The sequence below is a fragment of the Camelus bactrianus genome, chromosome 28 (genome assembly GCF_048773025.1).
Source record: "Camelus bactrianus isolate YW-2024 breed Bactrian camel chromosome 28, ASM4877302v1, whole genome shotgun sequence".
Lineage (NCBI taxonomy): Eukaryota > Metazoa > Chordata > Mammalia > Artiodactyla > Camelidae > Camelus > Camelus bactrianus.
In genome coordinates, this window is record NC_133566.1 from 6446914 (window position 1) to 6473598 (window position 26685).

The window sequence follows — 26685 nt, forward strand, 5'->3', positions numbered from 1 at the left end:
AGATGAACGAACATCTCTCCACATGCTCAGTTCTGAGAGATAAGTGTGTGTGAAAGCCGTCCTTCACCTAGCTTGTTGGGAACACAAAGTTTCTTTTCAGTTGCAAACTCCACTCCATACATATATATGGGGAGGTACTAGCTCCAACTAGGTTTTACAATGAAAACTGCAGGAAATTCAAACCGGCACTAGGAAACAGACTGAGAAACCAGAGTAAAAGTTTCTCCTGCAACCCGTTCCATTTTTGCTAGATGAACGAACGTCTCTCCACATGCTCAGTTCTGAGAGGTAAGTGTGTTTGAAAGCCGTCCTTCACCTAGCTTGTTGGGAACACTAATATTCTTTTCAGATGCAAACTCAACTCCATACATATATATGGGGAGGTACTAGCTCAAACTCGGTTTTACAGTGAAAACTGCAGGAACTTCAAACCGGCACTAGGAAACAGACTGAGAAACCAGAATAAAAGTTTCTCCTGCAAACCGTTCCCTTTGTGCTAGATGAACGAACGTCTCTCCACATGCTCAGTTCTGAAAGATATGTGTGTGTGAAAGCCGTCCTTCACCTAGCTTCTTGGGAACACAAAGTTTCTTTTCAGTTGCAAACTCCACTCCATACAAATATATGGGGAGGTACTAGCTCCAACACGGTTTTACAGTGAAAACTGCAGGAACTTCAAACCGGCACTAGGAAACAGACTGAGAAACCAGAGTAAAAGTTTCTCCTGCAACCCTTTCCCTTTGTGCTAGATGAACGAACGTCTCTCCATATGCTCAGTTCAGAGAGATATGTGTGTGTGAAAGCCGTCCTTCACCTAGCTTGTTGGGAACACAAAGTTTCTCTTCAGTTGCAAACTCCACTCCATACATATATATGGGGAGGTACAAGCTCCAACTCGGTTTTACAGTAAAAACTGCAGGAACTTCAAACCGGCACTAGGAAACAGACTGAGAAACCAGAGTAAAAGTTTCTCCTGCAACCCGTTCCCTTTGTGCTAGATGAACGAACGTCTCTCCACATGCTCGGTTCTGAGAGATAAGTGTGTGTGAAAGCCGTCCTTCAACTAGCTTGTTGGGAACGCAAAGTTTCTCTTCAGTTGCAAACGCCACTCCATACATATATATGGGGAGGTACAAGCTCCAACTCGGTTTTACAGTGAAAACTGCAGGAACTTCAAAACGGCACTAGGAAACAGACTGAAAAATCAGAGAAAAAGTTTCCCCTGCAACCCGTTCCCTTTGTGCTAGATGAACGAACGTCTCTCCACATGCTCAGTTCTGAGAGATAAGTGTGTGTGAAAGCCGTCCTTCACCTAGTTTGTTGGGAACACAAAGTTTCTCTTCAGTTGCAAACTCCACTCCATACATATATATGGGGAGGTACTAGCTCCAACTCGGTTTTACAGTGAAAAATGCAGGAAATTCTAACCGGCACTAGGAAACAGACTGAGATTCCAGAGTAAAAGTTTCCCCTGCAACCCGTTCTCTTTGTGCTAGATGAACGAACGTCTCTCCACATGCTCAATTCTGAGAGCTAAGTGTGTGTGAAAGCCGTCCATCACATAGCTTGCTGGGAACACAAAGTTTCTCTTCAGTTGCAAACTCCACTCCATACATATATATGGGGAGGTACTAGCACCAACTCGGATTTACAGTGAAAACTGCAGGAACTTAAAACCGGCACTATGAAACAGACTGAGAAACCAGAGTAAAAGTTTCTCCTGCAACACGTTCCCTTTGTGCTAGATGAACGAACGTCTCTCCACATACTCAGTTCTGAGAGATAAGTGTGTGTGAAAGCCGTCCTTCACCTAGCTTGTTGGGAACACAAAATTTCTCTTCAGTTGCAAACTCCACTCCATAAATATATATGGGGAGGTACAAGCTGTAACTCGTTTTTACAGTGAAAAATGCAGGAACTTCAAACCGGCACTAGGAAACAGACTGAGAAACCAGAGTAAAATTTTCTCCTGCAACCCTTTCCCTTTTTCCTAGATGAACGATCGTCTCTCCACATGCTAAGTTCTGAGAGATAAGTGTGTGTGAAAGCCGTCCTTCACCTAGCTTGTTGGGAACACAAAGATTCTTTTCAGTTGCAAACTCCACTCCATACATATATATGGGGAGGTACTAGCTCCAACTCGGTTTTACAGTGAAAACTGCAGGAACTTCAAACCGGCACTAGGAAACAGACTGAGAAATCAGAGTAAAAGTTTCTCCTGCAACCCGTTCCCTTTGTGCTAGATGAACGAACGTCTCTCCACATGCTCAGTTCTGAAAGATATGTGTGTGTGAAAGCCGTCCTTCACCTAGCTTGTTGGGAACACAAAGTTTCTTTTCAGTTGCAAACTCCACTCCATACATATATATGGGGAGGTACAAGCTTCAACTCGGTTTTACAGTGAAAACTGCAGGAACTTCAAACCGGCACTAGGAAACAGACTGAGATACCAGAATAAAAGTTTCTCCTGCAACCCGATCCCTTTGTGCTACATGAACGAACGTCTCTGCACATGCTCATTTCTGAAAGATATGTGTGTGTGAAAGCCGTAATTCACCTAGCTTGTTGGGAACACAAAGTTTCTTTTCAGTTGCAAACTCCACTCCTTACATATATATGGGGAGGTACTAGCTCCAACTCGGTTTTACAGTGAAAACTGCAGGAAATTCAAACCGGCACTAGGAAACAGACTGAGAAACCAGAGTAAAAGTTTCTCCTGCAATCCGTTCCATTTTTGCTATATGAACGAACGTCTCTCCACTTGCTCAGTTCTGAGGGGTAAGTGTGTTTGAAAGCCGTCCTTCACCTAGCTTGTTGGGAACACAAAGATTCTTTTCAGATGCAAACTCCACTCCATACATATATATGGGGAGGTACTAGCTCCAACTCGGTTTTACAGTGAAAACTGCAGGAACTTCAAACCGGCACTATGAAACAGACTGAGATTCCAGAGTAAAAGTTTCCCCTGCAACCAGTTCCCTTTGTGCTAGATGAACGAACGTCTCTCCACATGCTCAGTTCTGAGAGATAAGTGTGTGTGGAAGCCGTCCTTCACCTAGCTTGTTGGGAACACAAAGTTTCTCTTCAGTTGCAAACTCCACTCCATACATATATATGGGAAGGTACTAGCTCCAACTCGGTTTTACAGTGAAAACTGCAGGAACTTCAAACCGGCACTAGGAAACAGACTGAGAAACCAGAGTAAAAGTTTCTCCTGCAACCCGTTCCCTTTGTGCTAGATGAACGAACGTCTCTCCACATGCTCAGTTCTGAGAGATAAGTGTGTGTGGAAGCCGTCCTTCACCTAGCTTGTTGGGAACACAAAGTTTCTCTTCAGTTGCAAACTCCACTCCATACATATATATGGGGAGGTACTAGCTCCAACTCGGTTTTACAGTGAAAACTGCAGGAACTTCAAACCGGCACTAGGAAACAGACTGAGAATCCAGAGTAAAAGTTTCTCCTGCAACCCGTTCCCTTTTTGCTAGATGAACGAACATCTCTCCACATGCTCAGTTCTGAGAGATAAGTGTGTGTGAAAGCCGTCCTTCACCTAGCTTGTTGGGAACACAAAGTTTCTTTTCAGTTGCAAACTCCAGTCCATACATATATATGGGGAGGTACTAGCTCCAACTCTGTTTTACAATGAAAACTGAAGGAAATTCAAACCGGCACTAGGAAACAGACTGAGAAACCAGAGTAAAAGTTTCTCCTGCAACCCGTTCCATTTTTGCTAGATGAACGAACGTCTCTCCACATGCTCAGTTCTGAGAGGTAAGTGTGTTTGAAAGCCGTCCTTCACCTAGCTTGTTGGGAACACTAAGATTCTTTTCAGATGCAAACTCAACTCCATACATATATATGGGGAGGTACTAGCTCCAACTCGGTTTTACAGTGAAAACTGCAGGAACTTCAAAACGGCACTAGGAAACAGACTGAAAAATCAGAGAAAAAGTTTCTCCTGCAACCCGTTCCCTTTGTGCTAGATGAACGAACGTCTCTCCACATGCTCAATTCTGAGAGATAAGTGTGTGTGAAAGCCGTCCTTCACCTAGTTTGTTGGGAACACAAAGTTTCTCTTCAGTTGCAAACTCCACTCCATACATATATATGGGGAGGTACTAGCTCCAACTCGGTTTTACAGTGAAAACTGCAGGAAATTCTAACCGGCACTAGGAAACAGACTGAGATTCCAGAGTAAAAGTTTCTCCTGCAACCCGTTCCCTTTTTGCTAGATGAACGAACGTCTCTCCACATGCTCAGTTCAGAGAGATATGTGTGTGTGAAAGCCGTCCTTCACCTAGCTTTTTGGGAACACAAAGTTTCTCTTCAGTTGCAAACTCCACTCCATACATATATATGGTGAGGTACAAGCTCCAACTCGGTTTTACAGTAAAAACTGCAGGAACTTCAAAACGGCACTAGGAAACAGACTGAGAAACCAGAGTAATAGTTTCTCCTGCAACCCGTTCCATTTTTGCTAGATGAACGAACGTCTCTCCACATGCTCGGTTCTGAGAGATAAGTTTGTGTGAAAGCCGTCCTTCACCTAGCTTGTTGGGAACACAAAGATTCTTTTCAGTTGCAAACTCCACTCCATACATATATATGGGGAGGTACTAGCCCCAACTCGGTTTTACAGTGAACTTTGCAGGAACTTCAAACCGGCACTAGGAAACAGACTGAGAAACCAGAGTAAAAGTTTCTCCTGCAACCTGTTCCCTTTGCGCTAGATGAACGAACGTCTCTCCACATGCTCAGTTCAGACCAGATATGTGTGTGTGAAAGCCGTCCTTCACCTAGCTTGTTGGGAACACAAAGATTCTTTTCAGTTGCAAACTCCACTCCATACATATATATGGGGAGGTACTAGCTCCAACTCTGTTTTACAATGAAAACTGAAGGAAATTCAAACCGGCACTAGGAAACAGACTGAGAAACCAGAGTAAAACTTTCTCCTGCAACCCGTTCCATTTTTGCTAGATGAACGAACGTCTCTCCACATGCTCAGTTCTGAGAGGTAAGTGTGTTTGAAAGCCGTCCTTCACCTAGCTTGTTGGGAACACTAAGATTCTTTTCAGATGCAAACTCAACTCCATACATATATATGGGGAGGTACTAGCTCCAACTCGGTTTTACAGTGAAAACTGCAGGAACTTCAAACCGGCACTAGGAAACAGACTCAGAAACCAGAGTAAAAGTTTCTCCTGCAACCCGTTCCCTTTTTGCTAGATGAACGAACGTCTCTCCACATGCTCAGTTCAGAGAGATATATGTGTGTGAAAGCCGTCCTTCACCTAGCTTGTTGGGAACACAAAGTTTCTCTTCAGTTGCAAACTCCACTCCATACATATATATTGGGAGGTACAAGCTCCAACTCGGTTTTACAGTAAAAACTGCAGGAACTTCAAAACGGCACTATGAAACAGACTGAGAAACCAGAGTAAAAGTTTCTCCTGCAACCCGTTCCCTTTGTGCTAGATGAACGAACGTCTCTCCACATGCTCGGTTCTGAGAGATAAGTGTGTGTGAAAGCCGTCCTTCAACTAGCTTGTTGGGAACACAAAATTTCTCTTCAGGTTCAAACTCCACTCCATACATATATATGGGGAGTTACAAGCTCCAACTCGGTTTTACAGTGAAAACTGCAGGAACTTCAAACCGGCACTAGGAAACAGACTGAAAAATCAGAGAAAAAGTTTCTCCTGCAACCCGTTCCCTTTGTGCTAGATGAACGAACGTCTCTCCACATGCTCAATTCTGAGAGATAAGTGTGTGTGAAAGCAGTCCTTCACCTAGTTTGTTGGGAACACAAAGTTTCTCTTCAGTTGCAAACTCCACTCCATACATATATATGGGGAGGTACTAGCTCCAACTCGGTTTTACAGTGAAAACTGCAGGAAATTCTAACCGGCACTAGGAAACAGACTGAGATTCCAGAGTAAAAGTTTCTCCTGCAACCCGTTCCCTTTTTGCTAGATGAACGAACGTCTCTCCACATGCTCAGTTCAGAGAGATATGTGTGTGTGAAAGCCGTCCTTCACCTAGCTTTTTGGGAACACAAAGTTTCTCTTCAGTTGCAAACTCCACTCCATACATATATATGGTGAGGTACAAGCTCCAACTCGGTTTTACAGTAAAAACTGCAGGAACTTCAAAACGGCACTAGGAAACAGACTGAGAAACCAGAGTATTAGTTTCTCCTGCAACCCGTTCCATTTTTGCTAGATGAACGAACGTCTCTCCACATGCTCGGTTCTGAGAGATAAGTGTGTGTGAAAGCCGTCCTTCACCTAGCTTGTTGGGAACACAAAGATTCTTTTCAGTTGCAAACTCCACTCCATACATATATATGGGGAGGTACTAGCCCCAACTCGGTTTTACAGTGAACATTGCAGGAACTTCAAACCGGCACTAGGAAACAGACTGAGAAACCAGAGTAAAAGTTTCTCCTGCAACCTGTTCCCTTTGCGCTAGATGAACGAACGTCTCTCCACATGCTCAGTTCAGACCAGATATGTGTGTGTGAAAGCCGTCCGTCACCTACCTTGTTGGGAACACAAAGTTTCTCTTCAGTTGCAAACTCCACTCCAAACATATATGGGGAGGTACTAGCTCCAACTCGCTTTTGCAGTGAAAACTGCAGGAACTTCAAACCGGCACTAGGAAACAGACTGAGAAACCAGGGAAAAAGTTTCTCCTGCAACCCGTTCCCTTTGTGCTAGATGAACGAACGTCTCTCCACATGCTCGGTTCTGAGAGATAAGTGTGTGTGAAAGCCGTCCTTCACCTAGCTTGTTGGGAACACAAAGTTTCTCTTCAGCTGCAAACTCCACTCCATACATATATATGGGGATGTACTAGCTCCAACTCGGTTTTATAGTGAAAACTGCAGGAACTTCCAAACGGCACTAGGAAACAGACTGAGAAACCAGAGCAAAATTTTCAACTGCAACCCGTTCCCTTTGTGCTAGATGAACGAACGTCTCTCCACATGCTCAGTTCTGAGAGATGAGTGTGTGTGAAAGCCGTCCTTCACCTAGCTTGTTGGGAACACAAAGTTTCTCTTCAGTTGCAAACTCCACTCCATACATATATATGGGGAGGTACTAGCTCCAACTCGGTTTTACAGAGAAAACTGCAGGAACTTCAAACCGGCACTAGGAAACAGACTGAGATTCCAGAGTAAAAGTTTCTCCTTCAACCCGTTCTATTTGTGCTAGATGAACGAACGTCTCTCCACATGCTCAATTCTGAGAGGGAAGTGTGTGTGAAAGCCGTCCATCACATAGCTTGTTGGGAACACAAAGTTTCTCTTCAATTGCAAACTCCACTCCATACATATATATGGGGAGGTACAAGCTTCAACTCGGTTTTACAGTGAAAACTGCAGGAACTTCAAACCGGCACTAATAAACAGACTGAGAAACCAGAGTAAATTTTCTCCTGCAACAAGTTCCCTTTGTGCTAGATGAACGAACGTCTCTCCACATGCTCAGTTCTGAGAGATAAGTGTGTGTGAAAGCCGTCCTTCACCTAGCTTGTTGGGAACACAAAGTTTCTCTTCAGTTGCAAACTCCACTCCATACATATATATGGGGAGGTACAAGCTCTAACTCGTTTTTACAGTGAAAAGTGCAGGAACTTCAAACCGGCACTAGGAAACAGACTGAGAAACCAGAGTAAAATTTTCTCCTGCAAACCGTTCCCTTTGTGCTAGATAAACGAACGTCTCTCCACATGCTCAGTTCTGAAAGATATGTGTGTGTGAAAGCCGTACTTCACCTAGCTTGTTGGGAACACAAAGAGTCTTTTCAGTTGCAAACTCCTCTCCATACATATATATTTGGAGGTACTAGCTCCAACTCGGTTTTACAGTGAATACTGCAGGAACTTCAAACCAGCACTAGGAAACAGACTGAGAAACCAGAGAAAAAGTTTCTCCTTCAACCCGTTCCCTTTGTGCTAGATGAACGAACGTCTCTCCACATGCTCAGTTCTGAGAGATAAGTGTGTGTGAAAGCCGTCCTTCACTTAGCTTGTTGGGAAAACAAAGTTTCTTTTCAGTTGCAAACTCCACTCCATACATTTATATGGGGAGGTACTAGCTCCAACTCGATTTTACAGTGAAAACTGCAGGACCTTCAAACCGGCACTAGGAAACAGACTGAGAAACCAGAGTAATAGTTTCTCCTGCAACCCGTTCCCTTTTTGCTAGATGAACGAACGTCTCTCCACATGCTCAGTTCTGAGAGGTAAGTGTGTGTGAAAGCCGTCCTTCACCTAGCTTGTTGGGAACACAAAGATTCTTTTCAGTTGCAAACTCCACTCCATACATATATATGGGGAGGTACTAGCCCCAACTCGGTTTTACAGTGAAAACTGCAGGAACTTCAAACCGACACTAGGAAACAGACTGAGAAACCAGAAAAAAATTTCTCCAGCAACACGTTCCCTTTGTGCTAGATGAACGAACGTCTCTCCACATGCTCGGTTCTGAAAGATATGTGTGTGTGAAAGCCGTCCTTCACCTAGCTTGTTGGGAACACAAAGTTTCTTTTCAGTTGCAAACTCCACTCCATACATATATATGGCGAGGTACTAGCTCCAACTCGGTTTTACGGTGAAAACTGCAGGAACTTCAAACCGGCACTTGGAAACAGACTGAGAAACCAGAGTAAAAGTTTCTCCTGCAACCCGTTCCCTTTGTGCTAGATGAACAAACGTCTCTCCACATGCTCAGTTCTGAGAAATAATTGTGTGTGAAAGCCGTCCTTCATCTAGCTTGTTGGGAACACAAAGTTTCTTTTCAGTTGCATACTACAGTCGATACATATATATGGGGAGGTACTAGCTCCAACTCGGTTTTACAGTGAAAACTGCAGGAACTTCACCCCGGCACTAGGAAACAGACTGAGAAACCAGAGTAAAAGTTTCTCCTGCAACCCGTTCCCTTTGTTCTAGATGAACGAACGTCTCTCCACATGCTCAGTTCTGAGAGATAAGTGTGTGTGAAAGCCGTCCTTCACATAGCTTGTTGGGAACACAAAGTTTCTTTTCAGTTGCAAACTCCACTCCATACATATATATGGGGTGGTACTAGCTCCAACTCGGTTTTACAGTGAACACTGTAGGAACTTCAAACCGGCACTACGAAACAGACTGAGAAACCAGAGAAAAAGTTTCTCCTGCAACCCGTTCCCTTTGTGCTAGATGAACGAACGTCTCTCCACATTCTCAGTTCAGACCAGATATGTGTGTGTGAAAGCCGTCCGTCACCTACCTTGTTGGGAACACAAAGTTTCTCTTCAGTTGCAAACTCCACTCCAAACATATATGGGGAGGTACTAGCTCCAACTCGCTTTTGCAGTGAAAACTACAGGAACTTCAAACCGGCACTAGGAAACAGACTGAGAAACCAGGGAAAAAGTTTCTCCTGCAACCCGTTCCCTTTGTGCTAGATGAACGAACGTCTCTCCACATGCTCAGTTCTGAAAGATATGTGTGTGTGAAAGCCGTCCTTCACCTAGCTTGTTGGGAACACAAAGTTTCTTTTCAGTTGCAAACTCCACTCCATACATATATATGGGGAGGTACTAGCTCCAACTCGGTTTTACAGTGAACTTTGCAGGAACTTCAAACCGGCACTAGGAAACAGACTGAGAAACCAGAGTAAAAGTTTCTCCTGCAACCTGTTCCCTTTGCGCTAGATGAACGAACGTCTCTCCACATGCTCAGTTCAGACCAGATATGTGTGTGTGAAAGCCGTCCTTCACCTAGCTTGTTGGGAACACAAAGATTCTTTTCAGTTGCAAACTCCACTCCATACATATATATGGGGAGGTACTAGCTCCAACTCTGTTTTACAATGAAAACTGAAGGAAATTCAAACCGGCACTAGGAAACAGACTGAGAAACCAGAGTAAAACTTTCTCCTGCAACCCGTTCCATTTTTGCTAGATGAACGAACGTCTCTCCACATGCTCAGTTCTGAGAGGTAAGTGTGTTTGAAAGCCGTCCTTCACCTAGCTTGTTGGGAACACTAAGATTCTTTTCAGATGCAAACTCAACTCCATACATATATATGGGGAGGTACTAGCTCCAACTCGGTTTTACAGTGAAAACTGCAGGAACTTCAAACCGGCACTAGGAAACAGACTCAGAAACCAGAGTAAAAGTTTCTCCTGCAACCCGTTCCCTTTTTGCTAGATGAACGAACGTCTCTCCACATGCTCAGTTCAGAGAGATATATGTGTGTGAAAGCCGTCCTTCACCTAGCTTGTTGGGAACACAAAGTTTCTCTTCAGTTGCAAACTCCACTCCATACATATATATTGGGAGGTACAAGCTCCAACTCGGTTTTACAGTAAAAACTGCAGGAACTTCAAAACGGCACTATGAAACAGACTGAGAAACCAGAGTAAAAGTTTCTCCTGCAACCCGTTCCCTTTGTGCTAGATGAACGAACGTCTCTCCACATGCTCGGTTCTGAGAGATAAGTGTGTGTGAAAGCCGTCCTTCAACTAGCTTGTTGGGAACACAAAATTTCTCTTCAGGTTCAAACTCCACTCCATACATATATATGGGGAGTTACAAGCTCCAACTCGGTTTTACAGTGAAAACTGCAGGAACTTCAAACCGGCACTAGGAAACAGACTGAAAAATCAGAGAAAAAGTTTCTCCTGCAACCCGTTCCCTTTGTGCTAGATGAACGAACGTCTCTCCACATGCTCAATTCTGAGAGATAAGTGTGTGTGAAAGCAGTCCTTCACCTAGTTTGTTGGGAACACAAAGTTTCTCTTCAGTTGCAAACTCCACTCCATACATATATATGGGGAGGTACTAGCTCCAACTCGGTTTTACAGTGAAAACTGCAGGAAATTCTAACCGGCACTAGGAAACAGACTGAGATTCCAGAGTAAAAGTTTCTCCTGCAACCCGTTCCCTTTTTGCTAGATGAACGAACGTCTCTCCACATGCTCAGTTCAGAGAGATATGTGTGTGTGAAAGCCGTCCTTCACCTAGCTTTTTGGGAACACAAAGTTTCTCTTCAGTTGCAAACTCCACTCCATACATATATATGGTGAGGTACAAGCTCCAACTCGGTTTTACAGTAAAAACTGCAGGAACTTCAAAACGGCACTAGGAAACAGACTGAGAAACCAGAGTATTAGTTTCTCCTGCAACCCGTTCCATTTTTGCTAGATGAACGAACGTCTCTCCACATGCTCGGTTCTGAGAGATAAGTGTGTGTGAAAGCCGTCCTTCACCTAGCTTGTTGGGAACACAAAGATTCTTTTCAGTTGCAAACTCCACTCCATACATATATATGGGGAGGTACTAGCCCCAACTCGGTTTTACAGTGAACATTGCAGGAACTTCAAACCGGCACTAGGAAACAGACTGAGAAACCAGAGTAAAAGTTTCTCCTGCAACCTGTTCCCTTTGCGCTAGATGAACGAACGTCTCTCCACATGCTCAGTTCAGACCAGATATGTGTGTGTGAAAGCCGTCCGTCACCTACCTTGTTGGGAACACAAAGTTTCTCTTCAGTTGCAAACTCCACTCCAAACATATATGGGGAGGTACTAGCTCCAACTCGCTTTTGCAGTGAAAACTGCAGGAACTTCAAACCGGCACTAGGAAACAGACTGAGAAACCAGGGAAAAAGTTTCTCCTGCAACCCGTTCCCTTTGTGCTAGATGAACGAACGTCTCTCCACATGCTCGGTTCTGAGAGATAAGTGTGTGTGAAAGCCGTCCTTCACCTAGCTTGTTGGGAACACAAAGTTTCTCTTCAGCTGCAAACTCCACTCCATACATATATATGGGGATGTACTAGCTCCAACTCGGTTTTATAGTGAAAACTGCAGGAACTTCCAAACGGCACTAGGAAACAGACTGAGAAACCAGAGCAAAATTTTCAACTGCAACCCGTTCCCTTTGTGCTAGATGAACGAACGTCTCTCCACATGCTCAGTTCTGAGAGATGAGTGTGTGTGAAAGCCGTCCTTCACCTAGCTTGTTGGGAACACAAAGTTTCTCTTCAGTTGCAAACTCCACTCCATACATATATATGGGGAGGTACTAGCTCCAACTCGGTTTTACAGAGAAAACTGCAGGAACTTCAAACCGGCACTAGGAAACAGACTGAGATTCCAGAGTAAAAGTTTCTCCTTCAACCCGTTCTATTTGTGCTAGATGAACGAACGTCTCTCCACATGCTCAATTCTGAGAGGGAAGTGTGTGTGAAAGCCGTCCATCACATAGCTTGTTGGGAACACAAAGTTTCTCTTCAATTGCAAACTCCACTCCATACATATATATGGGGAGGTACAAGCTTCAACTCGGTTTTACAGTGAAAACTGCAGGAACTTCAAACCGGCACTAATAAACAGACTGAGAAACCAGAGTAAATTTTCTCCTGCAACAAGTTCCCTTTGTGCTAGATGAACGAACGTCTCTCCACATGCTCAGTTCTGAGAGATAAGTGTGTGTGAAAGCCGTCCTTCACCTAGCTTGTTGGGAACACAAAGTTTCTCTTCAGTTGCAAACTCCACTCCATACATATATATGGGGAGGTACAAGCTCTAACTCGTTTTTACAGTGAAAAGTGCAGGAACTTCAAACCGGCACTAGGAAACAGACTGAGAAACCAGAGTAAAATTTTCTCCTGCAAACCGTTCCCTTTGTGCTAGATAAACGAACGTCTCTCCACATGCTCAGTTCTGAAAGATATGTGTGTGTGAAAGCCGTACTTCACCTAGCTTGTTGGGAACACAAAGAGTCTTTTCAGTTGCAAACTCCTCTCCATACATATATATTTGGAGGTACTAGCTCCAACTCGGTTTTACAGTGAATACTGCAGGAACTTCAAACCAGTACTAGGAAACAGACTGAGAAACCAGAGAAAAAGTTTCTCCTTCAACCCGTTCCCTTTGTGCTAGATGAACGAACGTCTCTCCACATGCTCAGTTCTGAGAGATAAGTGTGTGTGAAAGCCGTCCTTCACTTAGCTTGTTGGGAAAACAAAGTTTCTTTTCAGTTGCAAACTCCACTCCATACATTTATATGGGGAGGTACTAGCTCCAACTCGATTTTACAGTGAAAACTGCAGGACCTTCAAACCGGCACTAGGAAACAGACTGAGAAACCAGAGTAATAGTTTCTCCTGCAACCCGTTCCCTTTTTGCTAGATGAACGAACGTCTCTCCACATGCTCAGTTCTGAGAGGTAAGTGTGTGTGAAAGCCGTCCTTCACCTAGCTTGTTGGGAACACAAAGATTCTTTTCAGTTGCAAACTCCACTCCATACATATATATGGGGAGGTACTAGCCCCAACTCGGTTTTACAGTGAAAACTGCAGGAACTTCAAACCGACACTAGGAAACAGACTGAGAAACCAGAAAAAAATTTCTCCAGCAACACGTTCCCTTTGTGCTAGATGAACGAACGTCTCTCCACATGCTCGGTTCTGAAAGATATGTGTGTGTGAAAGCCGTCCTTCACCTAGCTTGTTGGGAACACAAAGTTTCTTTTCAGTTGCAAACTCCACTCCATACATATATATGGGGAGGTACTAGCTCCAACTCGGTTTTACAGTGAAAACTGCAGGAACTTCAAACCGGCACTAGGAAACAGACTGAGAAACCAGAGAAAAAGTTTCTCGTGCCTCCCGTTCCCTTTGTGCTAGATAAACGAACGTCTCACCACATGCTCAGTTCTGAGAGATAAGTGTGTGTGAAAGCCGTTCTTCACCTAGCTTGTTGGGAACACAAAGTTTCTTTTCAGTTGCAAACTCCACTCCATACATATATATGGCGAGGTACTAGCTCCAACTCGGTTTTACGGTGAAAACTGCAGGAACTTCAAACCGGCACTTGGAAACAGACTGAGAAACCAGAGTAAAAGTTTCTCCTGCAACCCGTTCCCTTTGTGCTAGATGAACAAACGTCTCTCCACATGCTCAGTTCTGAGAAATAATTGTGTGTGAAAGCCGTCCTTCATCTAGCTTGTTGGGAACACAAAGTTTCTTTTCAGTTGCATACTACAGTCGATACATATATATGGGGAGGTACTAGCTCCAACTCGGTTTTACAGTGAAAACTGCAGGAACTTCACCCCGGCACTAGGAAACAGACTGAGAAACCAGAGTAAAAGTTTCTCCTGCAACCCGTTCCCTTTGTTCTAGATGAACGAACGTCTCTCCACATGCTCAGTTCTGAGAGATAAGTGTGTGTGAAAGCCGTCCTTCACATAGCTTGTTGGGAACACAAAGTTTCTTTTCAGTTGCAAACTCCACTCCATACATATATATGGGGTGGTACTAGCTCCAACTCGGTTTTACAGTGAACACTGTAGGAACTTCAAACCGGCACTACGAAACAGACTGAGAAACCAGAGAAAAAGTTTCTCCTGCAACCCGTTCCCTTTGTGCTAGATGAACGAACGTCTCTCCACATTCTCAGTTCAGACCAGATATGTGTGTGTGAAAGCCGTCCGTCACCTACCTTGTTGGGAACACAAAGTTTCTCTTCAGTTGCAAACTCCACTCCAAACATATATGGGGAGGTACTAGCTCCAACTCGCTTTTGCAGTGAAAACTACAGGAACTTCAAACCGGCACTAGGAAACAGACTGAGAAACCAGGGAAAAAGTTTCTCCTGCAACCCGTTCCCTTTGTGCTAGATGAACGAACGTCTCTCCACATGCTCAGTTCTGAAAGATATGTGTGTGTGAAAGCCGTCCTTCACCTAGCTTGTTGGGAACACAAAGTTTCTTTTCAGTTGCAAACTCCACTCCATACATATATATGGGGAGGTACTAGCTCCAACTCGGTTTTACAGTGAAAACTGCAGGAACTTCAAACCGGCACTAGGAAACAGACTGAGATACCAGAGAAAAAGTTTCTCGTGCCTCCCGTTCCCTTTGTGCTAGATGAACGAACGTCTCTCCACATGCTCAGTTCTGAGAGATAAGTGTGTGTGAAAGCCGTACTTCACCTAGCTTGTTGGGAACACAAAGTTTCTTTTCAGTTGCAAACTCCACTCCATACATATATATGGGGAGGTAGTAGCTCCAACTCGGTTTTACGGTGAAAACTGCAGGAACTTCAAACCGGCACTTGGAAACAGACTGAGAAACCAGAGTAAAAGTTTCTCCTGCAACCCGTTCCCTTTGTGCTAGATGAACAAACGTCTCTCCACATGCTCAGTTCTGAGAAATAATTGTGTGTGAAAGCCGTCCTTCATCTAGCTTGTTGGGAACACAAAGTTTCTTTTCAGTTGCATACTACAGTCGATACATATATATGGGGAGGTACTAGCTCCAACTCGGTTTTACAGTGAAAACTGCAGGAACTTCACCCCGGCACTAGGAAACAGACTGAGAAACCAGAGTAAAAGTTTCTCCTGCAACCCGTTCCCTTTGTTCTAGATGAACGAACGTCTCTCCACATGCTCAGTTCTGAGAGATAAGTGTGTGTGAAAGCCGTCCTTCACCTAGCTTGTTGGGAACACAAAGTTTCTTTTCAGTTGCAAACTCCACTCCATACATATATATGGGGTGGTACTAGCTCCAACTCGGTTTTACAGTGAACACTGCAGGAACTTCAAACCGGCACTAGGAAACAGACTGAGAAACCAGAGTAAAAGTTTCTCCTGCAACCCGTTCCCTTTGTGCTAGATGAACGAACGTCTCTCCACATTCTCAGTTCAGACCAGATATGTGTGTGTGAAAGCCGTCCGTCACCTACCTTGTTGGGAACACAAAGTTTCTCTTCAGTTGCAAACTCCACTCCAAACATATATGGGGAGGTACTAGCTCCAACTCGCTTTTGCAGTGAAAACTGCAGGAACTTCAAACCGGCACTAGGAAACAGACTGAGAAACCAGGGAAAAATTTTCTCCTGCAACCCGTTCCCTTTGTGCTAGATGAACGAACGTCTCTCCACATGCTCGGTTCTGAGAGATAAGTGTGTGTGAAAGCCGTCCTTCAACTAGCTTGTTGGGAACACAAAGTTTCTCTTCAGCTGCAAACTCCAATCCATACATATATATGGGGAGGTACTAGCTCCAACTCGGTTTTATAGTGAAAACTGCAGGAACTTCCAAACGGCACTAGGAAACAGACTGAGAAACCAGAGCAAAAGTTTCACCTGCAACCCGTTCCCTTTGTGCTAGATGAACGAACGTCTCTCCACATGCTCAGTTCTGAGAGATAAGTGTGTGTGAAAGCCGTCCTTCACCTAGCTTGTTGGGAACACAAAGTTTCTCTTCAGTTGCAAACTCCACTCCATACATATATATGGGGAGGTACTAGCTCCAACTCGGTTTTACAGAGAAAACTGCAGGAACTTCAAACCGGCACTAGGAAACAGACTGAGATTCCAGAGTAAAAGTTGCTCCTGCAACACGTTCTATTTGTGCTAGATGAACGAACGTCTCTCCACATGCTTAATTCTGAGAGGGAAGTGTGTGTGAAAGCCGTCCTTCACCTAGCTTGTTGGGAACACAAAGTTTCTTTTCAGTTGCAAACTCCAGTCCATACATATATATGGGGAGGTACTAGCTCCAACTCGGTTTTACAGTGAAAACTGCAGGAACTTCAAACCGGCACTAGGAAACAGACTGAGAAACCAGAGTAATAGTTTCTCCTGCAACCCGTTCCCTTTTTGCTAGATGAACGAATGTCTCTCCACATGCTCAGTTCTGAGAGGTAAGTGTGTGTGAAAGCCGTCCTTCACCTAGCTTGTTGGGAACACAAAGATTCTTTTCAGTTGCAAACTCCACTCCATACATATATATGGGGAAGTACTAGCCCCAACTCGTTTTTACAGTGAACATTGCAGGACCTTCAAACCGGCACTAGGAAACAGACTGAGAAACCAGAGTAAAAGTTTCTCCTGCAACCTTTTCCCTTTGCGCTAGATGAACGAACGTCTCTCCACATGCTCAGTTCTGAGAGATAAGTGTGTGTGAAAGCCGTCCTTCACCTAGCTTGTTGGGAACACAAAGATTCTTTTCAGTTGCAAACTCCACTCCATACATATATATGCGGAGATCCAAGCTCCAACTCGGTTTTACAGTGAAATCTGCAGGAACTTCAAACCGGCACTAGGAAACAGACTGAGAAACCAGAGAAAAAGTTTCCCGTGCCTCCCGTTCCCTTTGTGCTAGATGAACGAACGTCTCTCCACATGCTCAGTTCTGAGAGATAAGTGTGTGTGAAAGCCGTACTTCACCTAGCTTGTTGGGAACACAAAGTTTCTTTTCCGTTGCAAACTCCACTCCATACATATATATGGGGAGGTACTAGCTCCAACTCGGTTTTACGGTGAAAACTGCAGGAACGTCAAACCGGCACTTGGAAACAGACTGAGAAACCAGAGTAAAAGTTTCTCCTGCAACCCGTTCCCTTTTTGCTAGATGAACGAACGTCTCTCCACATGCTCAGTTCTGAGGGGTAAGTGTGTGTGAAGGCCGTCCTTCACCTAGCTTGTTGGGAACTCAAAGATTCTTTTCAGTTGCAAACTCCACTCCATACATATATATGGGGAGGTACTAGCTCCAACTCGGTTTTACAGTGAAAACTGCAGGAACTTCACCCCGGCACTAGGAAACAGACTGAGAAACCAGAGTAAAAGTTTCTCCTGCAACCCGTTCCCTTTGTGCTAGATGAACGAACGTCTCTCCACATGCTAAGTTCTGAGAGATAAGTGTGTGTGAAAGCCGTCCTTCACCTAGCTTGTTGGGAACACAAAGTTTCTTTTCAGTTGCAAACTCCACTATAAACATATATGGGGAGGTACTAGCTCCAACTCGCTTTTGCAGTGAAAACTGCAGGAACTTCAAACCGGCACTAGGAAACAGACTGAGAAACCAGGGAAAAAGTTTCTCCTGCAACCCGTTCCCTTTGTGCTAGATGAACGAACGTCTCTCCACATGCTCAGTTCTGAAAGATATGTGTGTGTGTGAAAGCCGTCCTTCACCTAGCTTCTTGGGAACACAAAGATTCTTTTCAGTTGCAAACTCCACTCCATACATATATATGGGGAGGTACTAGCTCCAACTCGGTTTTACAGTGAAAACTGCAGGAACTTCAAACCGGCACTAGGAAACAGACTGAGAAACCAGAGAAAAAGTTTCTCGTGCCTCCCGTTCCCTTTGTGCTAGATGAACGAACGTCTCTCCACATGCTCAGTTCTGAGAGATAAGTGTGTGTGAAAGCCGTACTTCACCTAGCTTGTTGGGAACACAAAGTTTCTTTTCAGTTGCAAACTCCACTCCATACATATATATGGGGTGGTACTAGCTCCAACTCGGTTTTACGGTGAAAACTGCAGGAACTTCAAACCGGCACTTGGAAACAGACTGAGAAACCAGAGTAAAAGTTTCTCCTGCAACCCGTTCCCTTTGTGCTAGATGAACAAACGTCTCTCCACATGCTCAGTTCTGAGAAATAATTGTGTGTGAAAGCCGTCCTTCATCTAGCTTGTTGGGAACACAAAGTTTCTTTTCAGTTGCATACTACAGTCGATACATATATATGGGGAGGTACTAGCTCCAACTCGGTTTTACAGTGAAAACTGCAGGAACTTCACCCCGGCACTAGGAAACAGACTGAGAAACCAGAGTAAAAGTTTCTCCTGCAACCCGTTCCCTTTGTTCTAGATGAACGAACGTCTCTCCACATGCTCAGTTCTGAGAGATAAGTGTGTGTGAAAGCCGTCCTTCACCTAGCTTGTTGGGAACACAAAGTTTCTTTTCAGTTGCAAACTCCACTCCATACATATATATTTGGAGATACAAGCTCCAACTCGGTTTTACAGTGAACACTGCAGGAACTTCAAACCTTCACTAGGAAACAGACTGAGAAACCAGAGTAAAAGTTTCTCCTGCAACCCGTTCCCTTTGTGCTAGATGAACGAACGTCTCTCCACATTCTCAGTTCAGACCAGATATGTGTGTGTGAAAGCCGTCCGTCACCTACCTTGTTGGGAACACAAAGTTTCTCTTCAGTTGCAAACTCCACTCCAAACATATATGGGGAGGTACTAGCTCCAACTCGCTTTTGCAGTGAAAACTGCAGGAACTTCAAACCGGCACTAGGAAACAGACTGAGAAACCAGGGAAAAAGTTTCTCCTGCAACCCGTTCCCTTTGTGCTAGATGAACGAACGTCTCTCCACATGCTCAGTTCTGAGAGATAAGTGTGTGTGAAAGCCGTACTTCACCTAGCTTGTTGGGAACACAAAGTTTCTTTTCAGTTGCAAACTCCACTCCATACATATATATGGGGAGGTACTAGCTCCAACTCGGTTTTACGGTGAAAACTGCAGGAACGTCAAACCGGCACTTGGAAACAGACTGAGAATCCAGAGTAAAAGTTTCTCCTGCAACCCGTTCCCTTTTTGCTAGATGAACGAACGTCTCTCCACATGCTCAGTTCTGAGGGGTAAGTGTGTGTGAAGGCCGTCCTTCACCTAGCTTGTTGGGAACACAAAGTTTCTTTTCAGTTGCAAACTCCACTCCATACATATATATGGGGAGGTACTAGCTCCAACTCGTTTTTACTGTGAAAACTGCAGGAACTTCAAACCGGCACTAGGAAACAGACTGAGAATCCAGAGTAAAAGTTCCTCCTGCAACCCGTTCCCTTTGTGCTAGATGAACGAACGTCTCTCCACATGCTCAGTTCTGAGAGGTAAGTGTGTGTGAAAGCCGTCCTTCACCTAGCTTGTTGGGAACACAAAGATTCTTTTCAGTTGCAAACTCCACTCCATACATATATATGGGGAGGTACTAGCTCCAACTCGGTTTTACAGTGAAAACTGGAGGAACTTCACCCCGGCACTAGGAAACAGACTGAGAAACCAGAGTAAAAGTTTCTCCTGCAACCCGTTCCCTTTGTGCTAGATGAACGAACGTCTCTCCACATGCTAAGTTCTGAGAGATAAGTGTGTGTGAAAGCCGTCCTTCACCCAGCTTGTTGGGAACACAAAGTTTCTTTTCAGTTGCAAACTCCAATCCATACATATATATGGTGTGGTACTAGCTCCAACTCGGTTTTATGGTGAAAACTGCAGGAACTTCAAACCGGCACTTGGAAACAGACTGAGAAACCAGAGTAAAAGTTTCCCCTGCAACCCGTTCCTTTTGTGCTAGATGAACAAACGTCTCTCCACATGCTCAGTTCTGAGAAATAATTGTGTGTGAAAGCCGTCCTTCATCTAGCTTGTTGGGAACACAAAGTTTCTTTTCAGTTGCATACTACTGTCGATACATATATATGGGGAGGTACTAGCTCCAACTCGGTTTTACATTGAAAACTGCAGGAACTTCACCCCGGCACTAGGAAACAGACTGAGAAACCAGAGTAAAAGTTTCTCCTGCAACCCGTTCCCTTTGTGCTAGATGAACGAACGTCTCTCCACATGCTCAGTTCTGAGAGATAAGTGTGTGTGAAAGCCGTCCTTCACCTAGCTTGTTGGGAACACAAAGTTTCTTTTCAGTTGCAAACTCCACTCCATACATATATATGGGGTGGTACTAGCTCCAACTCGGTTTTACAGTGAACACTGCAGGAACTTCCAACCGGCACTAGGAAACAGACTGAGAAACCAGAGTAAAAGTTTATCCTGCAACCTGTTCCCTTTGTGCTAGATGAACGAACGTCTCTCCACATGCTCAGTTCTGAGAGATAAGTGTGTGTGAAAGCCGTCCTTCACATAGATTGTTGGGAACACTAAGATTCTTTTCAGTTGCAAACTCCAATCCATACATATATATGCGGAGATCCAAGCTCCAACTCGGTTTTACAGTAAAAACTGCAGGAACTTCACCCCGGCACTAGGAAACAGACTGAGAAACCAGAGTAAAAGTTTCTCCTGCAACCCGTTCCCTTTGTGCTAGATGAACAAACGTCTATCCACATGCTCAGTTCTGAGAAATAATTGTGTGTGAAAGCCGTCATTCATCTAGCTTGTTGGGAACACAAAGTTTCTTTTCAGTTGCATACTAGAGTCGATACATATATATGGGGAGGTACAAGCTCCAACTTGGTTTTACAGTAAAAACTGCAGGAACTTCAAACCGGCACTAGGAAACAGACTGAGAAACCAGAGTAAAAGTTTCTCCTGCAACCTGTTCCCTTTGTGCTAGATGAACGAACGTCTCTCCACATGCTCAGTTCTGAGAGATAAGTGTGTGTGAAAGCCGTCCTTCACTTAGCTTGTTGGGAACACAAAGTTTCTTTTCAGTTGCAAACTCCACTTGATACATATATATGGGGAGATACAAGCTCCAACTCGGTTTTACAGTGAAAACTGCAGGAACTTCAAACCGGCACTAGGAAACAGAGTGAGAAACCAGAGAAAAAGTTTCTCCTGCCTCCCGTTCCCTTTGTGCTAGATGAACGAACGTCTCTCCACATGCTCAGTTCTGAAAGATATGTGTGTGTGAAAGCCGTCCTTCACCTAGCTTGTTGGGAACACAAAGATTCTTTTCAGTTGCAAACTCCACTCCATACATATATATGGGGAGGTACTAGCTCCAACTCGGTTTTACAGTGAAAACTGCAGGAACTTCAAACCGGCACTAAGAAACAGACTGAGAAACCAGAGTAAAAGTTTCTCCTGCAACCCGTTCCCTTTTTGCTAGATGAACGAACGTCTCTCCACATGCTCAGTTCTGAGGGGTAAGTGTGTGTGAAAGCCGTCCTTCACCTAGCTTGTTGGGAACACAAAGTTTCTTTTCAGTTGCAAACTCCACTCCATACATATATATGGGGAGGTACAAGCTCCAACTCGTTTTTACTGTGAAAACAGCAGGAACTTCAAACCGGCACTAGGAAACAGACTGAGAATCCAGAGTAAAAGTTCCTCCTGCAACCCGTTCCCTTTGTGCTAGATGAACGAACGTCTCTCCACATGCTCAATTCTGAGAGATAAGTGTGTGTGAAAGCCGTCCTTCACCAAGCTTGTTGGGAAAAAAAAGTTTCTTTTCAGTTGCAAACTTCACACCATACATATATATTGGGAGGTACTAGCTCCAACTCGGTTTTACAGTGAAAACTGCAGGAACTTCAAACCAGCACTAGGAAACAGACTGAGAAACCAGAGTAAAAGTTTCTCCTTCAACCCGTTCCCTTTGTGCTAGATGAATGAACGTCTCTCCACATGCTCAGTTCTGAGAGATAAGTGTGTGTGAAAGCCGTCCTTCACCTAGCTTGTTGGGAACACAAAGATTCTTTTTAGTTGCAAACTCCACTCCATACATATATATGGGGAGGTACTAGCTCCAACTCGGTTTTATAGTGAAAACTGCAGGAACTTCAAACCGGCACTCAGAAACAGACTGAGAAACCAGAGTATAATTTTCTCCTGCAACCCGTTCCCTTTTTGCTAGATGAACGAACGTCTCTCCACATGCTCAGTACTGAGGGGTAAGTGTGTGTGAAAGCCGTCCTTCACCTAGCTTGTTGGGAACACAAAGTATCTTTTCAGTTGCAAACTCCACTCCATTCATATATATGGGTAGGTACTAGCTCCAACTCGGTTTTACAGTGAAAACTGCAGGAACTTCAAACCGGCACTAGGAAACAGACTGAGAATCCAGAGTAAAAGTTCCTCCTGCAACCCGTTCCCTTTGTGCTAGATGAACGAACGTCTCTCCACATGCTCAGTTCTGAGAGATAAGTGTGTGTGAAAGCCGTCCTTCACCTAGCTTGTTGGGAACACAAAGTTTCTTTTCAGTTGCAAACTCCACTCCATACATATATATGGGGAGGTACTAGCTCCAACTCGGTTTTACAGTGAAAACTGCAGGAACTTCAAACCGGCACTAGGAAACAGACTGAGAAACCAGAGTAATAGTTTCTCCAGCAACCCGTTCCCTTTTTGCTAGATGAACGAACGTCTCTCCACATGCTCAGTTCTGAGAGGTAAGTTTGTGTGAAAGCCGTCCTTCACCTAGCTTGTTGGGAACACAAAGATTCTTTTCAGTTGCAAACTCCACTCCATACATATATATGGGAAGGTACTAGCCCCAATTCGGTTTTACAGTGAAAACTGCAGGAACTTCAAACCGACACTAGGAAACAGACTGAGAAACCAGAAAAAAAGTTTCTCCAGCAACCCGTTCCCTTTGTGCTAGATGAACGAACGTCTCTCCACATGCTCAGTTCTGAAAGATGTGTGTGTGTGAAAGCCGTCCTTCACCTAGCTTGTTGGGAACACAAAGTTTCTTTTCAGTTGCAAACTCCACTCCATACATATATATGGGGAGGTACTAGCTCCAACTCGGTTTTACAGTGAAAACTGCAGGAACTTCAAACCGGCACTAGGAAACAGACTGAGAGACCAGAGTATAATTTTCTCCTGCAACCCGTTCCCTTTTTGCTAGATGAACGAACGTCTCTCCACATGCTCAGTACTGAGGGGTAAGTGTGTGTGAAAGCCGTCCTTCACCTAGCTTGTTGGGAACACAAAGTATCTTTTCAGTTGCAAACTCCACTCCATTCATATATATGGGTAGGTACTAGCTCCAACTCGGTTTTACAGTGAAAACTGCAGGAACTTCAAACCGGCACTAGGAAACAGACTGAGAATCCAGAGTAAAAGTTCCTCCTGCAACCCGTTCCCTTTGTGCTAGATGAACGAACGTCTCTCCACATGCTCAGTTCTGAGAGATAAGTGTGTGTGAAAGCCGTCCTTCACCTAGCTTGTTGGGAACACAAAGTTTCTTTTCAGTTGCTAACTCCACTCCATACATATATATGGGGAGGTACTAGCTCCAACTCGGTTTTACAGTGAAAACTGCAGGAACTTCAAACCGGCACTAGGAAACAGACTGAGAAAGCAGAGTAATAGTTTCTCCAGCAACCCGTTCCCTTTTTGCTAGATGAACGAACGTCTCTCCACATGCTCAGTTCTGAGAGTTAAGTTTGTGTGAAAGCCGTCCTTCACCTAGCTTGTTGGGAACACAAAGATTCTTTTCAGTTGCAAACTCCACTCCATACATATATATGGGGAGGTACTAGCCCCAATTCGGTTTTACAGTGAAAACTGCAGGAACTTCAAACCGACACTAGGAAACAGACTGAGAAACCAGAAAAATAGTTTCTCCAGCAACACGTTCCCTTTGTGCTAGATGAACGAACGTCTCTCCACATGCTCAGTTCTGAAAGATGTGTGTGTGTGAAAGCCGTCCTTCACCTAGCTTGTTGGGAACACAAAGTTTCTTTTCAGTTGCAAACTCCACTCCATACATATATATGGGGAGGTACTAGCTCCAACTCGGTTTTACAGTGAAAACTGCAGGAACTTCAAACCGGCACTAGGAAACAGACTGAGAAACCAGAGTAATAGTTTCTCCTGCAACCTGTTCCCTTTTTGCTAGATGAACGAACGTCTCTCCACATGCTCAGTTCTGAGAGGTAAGTGTGTGTGAAAGCCGTCCTTCACCTAGCTTGTTGGGAACACAAAGTTTCTTTTCAGTTGCAAACTCCACTCCATACATATATATGGGGAGGTACTAGCCCCAACTCGGTTTTACAGTGAAAACTGCAGGAACTTCAAACCGACACTAGGAAACAGACTGAGAAACCAGAAAAAAAGTTTCTCCAGCAACACGTTCCCTTTGTGCTAGATGAACGAACGTCTCTCCACATGCTCAGTTCTGAAAGATATGTGTGTGTGAAAGCCGTCCTTCACCTAGCTTGTTGGGAACACAAAGTTTCTTTTCAGTTGCAAACTCCACTCCATACATATATATGGGGAGGTTTTAGCTCCAACTCGGTTTTACAGTGAAAACTGCAGGAACTTCAAACCAGCACTAGGAAACAGACTGAGATTCCAGAATAAAAGTTTCTCCTGCAACCAGTTCCCTTTGTGCTAGATGAACGAACGTCTCTCCACATGCTCAGTTCTGAAAGATATGTGTGTGTGAAAGCCGTCCTTCACCTAGCTTGTTGGGAACACAAAGTTTCTCTTCAGTTGCAAACTCCACTCCATACATATATATGGGGAGGTACTAGCTCCAACTCGGTTTTACAGTGAAAACTGCAGGAACTTCAAACCGGCACTAGGAAACAGAGTGAGAAACCAGAGAAAAATTTCTCCTGCCTCCCGTTCCCTTTGTGCTAGATGAACGAACGTCTCTCCACATGCTCAGTTCTGAGAGATAAGTGTGTGTGAAAGCCGTCCTTCACCTAGCTTGTTGGGAACACAAAGTTTCTTTTCAGTTGCAAACTCCACTTCATACATATATATGGGGAGGTACTAGTTCCAACTCGGTTTTACAGTGATAACTGCAGGAACTTCACCCCCGCACTAGGAAACAGACTGAGAAACCAGAGTAAAAGTTTCTCCTGCAACCCGTTCCCTTTGTGCTAGATGAACGAACGTCTCTCCACATGCTCAGTTCTGAGAGATAAGTGTGTGTGAAAGCCGTCCTTCACCTAGCTTGTTGGGAACACAAAGTTTCTTTTCAGTTGCAAACTCCACTCCATACATATATATGGGGAGGTACAAGCTCCAACTTGATTTTACAGTAAAAACTGCAGGAACTTCAAACCGGCACTAGGAAACAGACTGAGAAACCAGAGTAAAAGTTTCTCCTGCAACCTGTTCCCTTTGTGCTAGATGAACGAACGTCTCTCCACATGCTCAGTTCTGAGAGATAAGTGTGTGTGAAAGCCGTCCTTCACTTAGCTTGTTGGGAACACAAAGTTTCTTTTCAGTTGCAAACTCCACTTGATACATATATATGGGGAGATACAAGCTCCAACTCGGTTTTACAGTGAAAACTGCAGGAACTTCAAACCGGCACTAGGAAACAGAGTGAGAAACCAGAGAAAAAGTTTCTCCTGCCTCCCGTTCCCTTTGTGCTAGATGAACGAACGTCTCTCCACATGCTCAGTTCTGAAAGATATGTGTGTGTGAAAGCCGTCCTTCACCTAGCTTGTTGGGAACACAAAGATTCTTTTCAGTTGCAAACTCCACTCCATACATATATATGGGGAGGTACTAGCTCCAACTCGGTTTTACAGTGAAAACTGCAGGAACTTCAAACCGGCACTAAGAAACAGACTGAGAAACCAGAGTAAAAGTTTCTCCTGCAACCCGTTCCCTTTTTGCTAGATGAACGAACGTCTCTCCACATGCTCAGTTCTGAGGGGTAAGTGTGTGTGAAAGCCGTCCTTCACCTAGCTTGTTGGGAACACAAAGTTTCTTTTCAGTTGCAAACTCCACTCCATACATATATATGGGGAGGTACTAGCTCCAACTCGTTTTTACTGTGAAAACAGCAGGAACTTCAAACCGGCACTAGGAAACAGACTGAGAATCCAGAGTAAAAGTTCCTCCTGCAACCCGTTCCCTTTGTGCAAGATGAACGAACGTCTCTCCACATGCTCAGTTCTGAGAGATAAGTGTGTGTGAAAGCCGTCCTTCACCAAGCTTGTTGGGAAAAAAAAGTTTCTTTTCAGTTGCAAACTTCACACCATACATATATATTGGGAGGTACTAGCTCCAACTCGGTTTTACAGTGAAAACTGCAGGAACTTCAAACCAGCACTAGGAAACAGACTGAGAAAACAGAGTAAAAGTTTCTCCTTCAACCCGTTCCCTTTGTGCTAGATGAATGAACGTCTCTCCACATGCTCAGTTCTGAGAGATAAGTGTGTGT